Genomic DNA, 6,923 nt, shown 5'->3' with positions numbered 1-6,923 from the left:
TGCCTAAAATTTAGCATTTTTACTCGAATTTTCTTGCCTCCCTAGGCCTGTTACGTTAAATCTTTTATCATATTAACACATCTCTTTGTCTTTCACTTTTTGATGGTTAAAAATCTGAAATTTGGGAAAATTAACGTTAACGTCAGGTAATAATAGTTCGATATAATTGAATAAATCAGAAACTATAGTGAAATCTTTGGTATTTAAGTGGAAATGGCTTTTGCATTCATAACAAAAACATCATCTTTCGGGTGCAGTTGGCGTTGACTTGACCAGGTGATGTCTGAATATATAATATAATATATGGATGTACAAGGTCGTAAATCCACAAACGGAGGCCGAGCTAATAGTGGCCCCGTCCGTACAATGTTATTAATCACGCGAACGCGTTACCGAGGGTCTTGCCAACTTAATTAATTAAATCATATAATAGCCGGAGAAACTAGAGAGAGGAACTCCTACTCCTGACTCGCGCGTTATTCCTCTTTCTCAACCGACAACCTTTCCTCCTTCTCCATCTCATTCTCCTCTCATCCCTCGATCCTACCCCCTCCCCCTTTTTCCTTCGACGCTACCCTTCAACGCTATCGGAAGCGTCCATCAACGGCAGCAGCATCCCTCAGGCATTGTTTCTCCCTACTGTCCAAACCTCCTGCCAAAGAGGACCACGGAAGATATCAGCACACTACGTTACTGATCCTAAGGGTCAAGTAGTTCACCTCGCGGAACGATCCGCTAACTCTAAATTAACATCAGATTTATACATGTAAGAACAAGATCTTCACAATTACTGTGATTTCTATCTCATTTTTAATATTTAGTTGTTTATTTATTATTATATAGATCAAAATATAAGGAAGTATTGTTCAATTTCTTTAGTTTGTTCATCTTAATTCTTACATTTTTAATCTTAATCAGCAACAGATTAATTCATATAAGAACAAGGTTTTCATAATACTTCTATTTTATTCGATAGCATCATTTTAATATTCTTGAAATATAATACTTTTACGTGAACGTGGAAAACGTAAAAGTTCAATTAATCGGATATTATTCGATATCGTGTTACAATCTTTCTACCTGACAAATAGAATTATTTACATTGTTTTCAAAAATCAAATATCAAGTTAAGTCATCTTCTTTTTACTTCAAAAAATATTCCTGACCACTGGTCCTTCGCAGTAATAAAAAGTACGTATAAAAAAAAAAAGATTACAAAAAAAAGTACGTAAATAAATAAATTATTCAACCGCGAAGATAACGCAATCTTTATAACTTTGAAAGCTTTGGAAAACTTTGAATTCTCTATAAAAATCGTAAATCGTAAGACGAATGGAACGAATCGTTCGGACACGCGAAGTGAGTTGAGATAGGTAGTGCGAGGGGTGGGAGAGGGGTGGGAAGGGGGGAGGGGCAAAGGAAAAGCGTTTATCGCGAACGGGAAAAGATATTGGCAAGGATGAGAGTTTGAAAACATTCTGTTGGAGATTATCGTTCACCGATATTCCAGATCTCTCGAACGATACGTTCGGATTGGTCTCACGTACCGAAGCGCTTCTTCACGGAGTTTCGCGTTCGAACCGTGCGTAACCGTGCATAATGTTGGATGCGTCGGATCGATAATCGCTTATTTTTCTTTCTTTCTCATACTCTTTCTCTCTCTCTCTCTTTCCTTCGTTCTCTCATATATTCGTTCTCTCTCCGATAACCTTGGCCAACGCACGGAAAGAGATTCGTCTCCCCTTCTTTTTCTTTTCGCCCTCTGGTCATCATTTTATCAGTGAATGCTCGTTTGGCGGCAACAGCACGCATCATTAAGCTTCCAGCGTGCCGTAACGTCGACGAACGAACCAAGCTCGAACCAAGCTCGCGCCAAGTTCGGTACGTGCATGACTCTCCCCCATCTTCCCCCTCCCCAAACCCCTCCACTCCTCCTGCTCCTTTAACTTCCCTTTTTTCTCCCTCTTCCCATCTTTGAGCATCCCTCGACCGACGAAGCCGCCCTCGCAAATCTCCCTCGCAAACCACCCTTCCTTTCCGAGTTTCCTTTTCTACCGTCGGCTTCTCCACTCGCAGATGACTTCTACACGTTAACATACACATACGCGTACACACACACACACTTACGTTTTGTTCTCCACCCTTTCACATTCCTACACTCTCTCTCTCTCTCTCTCTCTCTCTGTCTCTCTCTCTCTCTTTTACTCTCTCATTTTCTCTCAGTGAACCCGATTCCCCTTAACGCTAATTTATCTTAATTACATTCTACGCGCGTTGGCGTGCACGAGTGTACGCTAGTGTCACTTTCATAAACGTGCATGCGTTTCTATGTGTGTTAGGAGGCCTGTACGTGAACATGTCTTGCTTCCTTCCTTGTTTGTCCGTATGTGTGAGCTCTTGGATACGTCTACGCTCGCGGCTACACGCGAGCTTTAATCTTCGCGTCACGGAATATCCGCTTGGTGTCCGTCCTAGGGCCGGATTTTACCATCCTCTCTCTCTCTCTTTCTCTCTATCATTCTACACACACATACTCATATACTCTATCCTTGCCTTCCTCGTTTCTACATCGATCGTAACTTCGGCCAAATTTTCGGCTTATCCTAGGAGTTTTTTTTTTTTTTCAAGCAAAACGTTTTATCAACTTCAATTTATACTTGATTAAAATTTATGATTAAGCGTTCATAGTATTCCGTGTGTTATAATTGTATTTTCAAATTATTCATTGTAAAATAGTGATTTAATAATAAAGAGAAATCGGTGAAAATGTAGGACAAGTTCGAGTTAACAATTGCGGGGACGAATTTTGGTGAACGTTAATCTCGAGATTGGGCATTAGGATTCAGTGTATGGCTTTGGCCTTGCCGCTGGAAGATAAGGGGGTAATTTCTGGTCGCCGAGGGGGTCAGAACTGGCCGTAGCTCATCTCTCGAACGGTTCACCATCCCCTACGGCATGGTCGCCACGTTCTCCCTCGCACGGCCGAGCATCCTCCTCCTCCCCCTCCTCCTCCTACTCATCCCCATCCTCATCCTTCTTGAAAGTCCTTCGCAACGATCTTGGGCCGAAAATTCGGCCTATAAGCTTAACGCCATAGCTGCTACTATTTCTCCCTCCCCTTCCTCCCCCTATTTCCTTTACTCTCATCTTCTAACATATCCATGCAAATTAGACTGAGGATCTTAAGAGATACGAGGGGTCGCTACTGGAAAATTTCCATCTATCGATCAAATATTTTTACCTAATAATAGCATAAGTTTTTTCTTTTTATTTTATAATAAGTAAGAGTCAAAATTATCTTGAGCGATTCTTTGTATTGTATTAAGACTTTTGCTTTTCATAGTCAATAAAACAAAGTCACTGTTCTTAGAAAACATTCATTCAGTCACGCGAACTCTACCAACGATGTTCTTTAATTATTTCGAAGAAGGTACTATCGTGTCGTCAAGACTAAAGTATTTTAGATTACTCTTGAGTCATACTTACGTGTATTCCTACGCTCATTTTTACAAAGAACATCGTTTTTTTTTTAGATAATATTATGGTATTAATAAACCAGTTGAAAACAAATTTGTTTTTCTTTTTTACGAATCATGATATAATTTATTACAAGTACGTTCGGTTTATTAACATTTAGTTTGTTTAAATTTTATAATAAAGAAAAATAAAACTGATTCCTCTTTTTTTTTTTATTATTTTCTTTTATTTTATAGTTAGAAGAAAATTGTTTCTTTTACGATTCGATTTACAATTGATTTCAAGAACATACTTTATATCGAATTAATATCTACGTCTTTTTTCATTTCATAAAAAATCGGTTCCTTTTTTCTGTTTTACTGTACGCAGTGTAAGAGAATCGATTTTCCAGAATCGCAATAGGTAGAGGAGAAAGGAGGGGTAACATGGGGTGGGTGGGTGTAGGGACGGGGTGGTTTCCTTTAGGGAAGGGGTCGTCGCCTTTCAGATTATTTACGAAGTTCAGTTGGGGTATGGGTGTCCTCCTCGGTGTGGCGTTTTTCGTTCGGCGTTCCTGCGAGGCGCCGTAGAAATTTCGCGTTTGCCCGTGGACGAGGTCCACCAACCCCTTTCGCTTTTACATCCGGCCAACACCCTCCAAGCTATTTCTCACCCCCGCATTGGCGTAAAGAGTAAGAGTACCGATCGCTAAGACAAACTTTTGATCGAGAATTAAGATTATTAAGAGGGTTTCCAATTTATAGAAATAATTTCAATTTTGTACGAAGAAAATGAAAGATAATAAATTAGTTTCTACGAATTTTAGAAAAGTTTTCCAACAAACTCATCAAAGTTCGAGGTTAATCGGTAAAATTTAGAAAGGAATTTACTTTTATATCCATCTTGGATGATTTTTATGGAAAACTAAGGGGACGATCGAGAGACTTTAATGCTTTTTATTCGCGTATAGTCTCGAATATTTTTTCATTCTTAGAAATGAATTTTGAGGATTCATTAATAATAATAATAATAATAATAATTATATTAATAATAAAATAATACAGTGAAAGTTGAAATGGTACGAATACGCCAATGCGTGGTCCAGCCCTTGGTCAAGGGAGGTTTAGGTACAGTGCGGGCGTATAAGCACACGAAAGGGAGAAAGCGGAGAAAAGACGAAGGGTGGTTGACGGGAGTTAGGAAGGGAGAAAGAAAGAGAGAGAAAGAAAGAGAGAGAGAAAGAAATAGAGTGAGAAGGGAAAGAGATCGGGAAGGGGTGTGCGTGCGGACTTTCACAGAATTCCATAGAATCGCACATTTTCCGAGAAACCCATACATTTTTGCATACGTCACGTGTGCACATACACACATATCGTTACATACCTAAAGTACATATGAACGTATCTAAGTATATGTATATGTATATACCGGGTGAAGTATTTAAAACAGGCCACCAGAATAACTCGATTGTTATTGGACGAATAAAAAGTAACTGTGTCAAACAAAATTCGTTTGATTTCAAAGATGATGTAATCCAAGTTACGTACAAGTTACGTGTTTGCTATATTTGCTTTACGTTTATTTTTTATGTAATAAAAAATAGAGTTGACCTTCATGTTCCCTCTACGTGTCCATGTATGAAAAATTAACATTAAATTATGTCAGCCCTCGAAAACTAAATTTTATCAAACATATTTTATTTCAACAACCCAATAACTTAGCTTGTTTCTACATATTGCAGGGTCCTGTAAGAAATGGAAATATTGAGTATCCCTGAAAGTTAATAACATTTACATCGATCTAAATTTAATGAAAAAGAAAAATTTATTTGATTTTCTTTACACAGAACTTTTCGGGGCCCCTATTCAGAAGATCTGACTACCATGAGGCCCTGGTGCCAGCACAATGTTTGGACATCCATGAATACGGCTCAGCCAATAGCGATGGAGCTATTCATTTGGCCGGTTTTAAATGCTTCACCCGGTATATACATGTATGCGAGTATGTAAATAACGTCGATGTGTAGCACGTGTGAGTACGTGTGGGCGAAGTAGCCAGTGGCAGGCAAGCAGCACAGGAATGGAGATGGAAAACGTTCGAGGAGTGGAATAGAAAGAGAAAGGGAGAGAGAGAGAGAGAGAGAGAGTGAGAGAGAGAAAGAGAGAAAGAGACCAAGATACAGAAAGCTTGAGCAAGAGAGAAAAGGAGTGGGAGGTAAGGAAGGAGTGGTGAGGGATGAGAGAAAGAGGGTTGAAAGAGAGGGACAGAGAGCAGAGAAGGGTGAAGGGTGGCTCCATCTCCTGCACTCCTAACTAACATGTATTTTGCATAAAGCTTACATTACTTGAATTACAATGCCGTCTCGTACCCTTCGTTGGCGTCCACCTACTACAGGATCGCAAGGAGTGGAGATGCGCGCTGCCATGTAAATTGCTTCCCGGAGCTTCGCCAAGTTTAAGCGCAAGTGCTGCTACTCCTACTGATATCATACACGTGTGTAAGCGCGTATGTTATACGTTGGCCGAAACCTTCCTAACATGTCCATCCCTACAGCCCTTCTACACCCTCTTCGTCTTTCACAGGCATTATACTTACTCTCACTTTTCTAAAATTTTACTTACTTTTGTGTATGTGTGTGTATTTATGATATTTTGGACATAGGAGACCTTAGAAGACAATTCATTATCTTGATAATTCAATTTCACACACTTTCATGCTTCTCGAAAAGAATATAATTAATTTTTAAGTAAGAGAGAGATTTTTTTTTCTTAGACCTACGGGTGGTTTTATGGGTTGAGGGGGAGGCGGGAAATTATTGGAAGAATTTATCATGGTTATTTGTCGAATTGACCCACATTTCATTTGCTGCTCGATACAAGGGAGACCATGTTTCACGAAATGTAAAGTATTTTTTACATGGAATGGAATAAAAAATAGAGAGAGAGAGAGGAATAAAGTTTTTCGAACGAAATTAATTTGTTTTCGAGGGAGGAAGTTTCGGTGCGGTGGACAAAGGCTGTATCGGCTTTTCCCGAGCCATGTTCGAACCCCCTCCCTCTTTTCCTTGCCCTCCTTACATTATTCACGCTACGCGCAGATACGCGCACGAGTATAGGTGTGTTAGTAAGAATGAGAAGGTATACAGATATTTGTGTTTGTGTGTTCATGTGTATAGGTGTTAGCTAGCTAGCTAGCTAGCTAGCTGGTTGGCTAGCTCACTCGCTCGTTCACTCGCTCGGATACAAGAGCGTAACGAGCAAAACTGGCACCCCGTACCCGAGATAATGGAACCTGGGTGTTTGAGAAAGGAAGGAGCTTGAGAGTGTTGAGTATGCGTGTTGGGTTGGCGGATAATTACGCGTCCATGTCCTTGATGCTTGTCCTTTCTTCCTGCTAACTCACTCACACTTCTATACTGAGAGAAAGAGAGAGAGAGAGAGAGAGAGAGAGAGAGAGAGAGAGAGAGA

The sequence above is a fragment of the Polistes canadensis genome, unplaced genomic scaffold (assembly GCF_001313835.1).
Source record: "Polistes canadensis isolate GaletaPanama2010 unplaced genomic scaffold, ASM131383v1 scaffold_38, whole genome shotgun sequence".
Classification (NCBI taxonomy): domain Eukaryota; kingdom Metazoa; phylum Arthropoda; class Insecta; order Hymenoptera; family Vespidae; genus Polistes; species Polistes canadensis.
Note: the sequence above shows the minus strand (reverse complement) of the source record.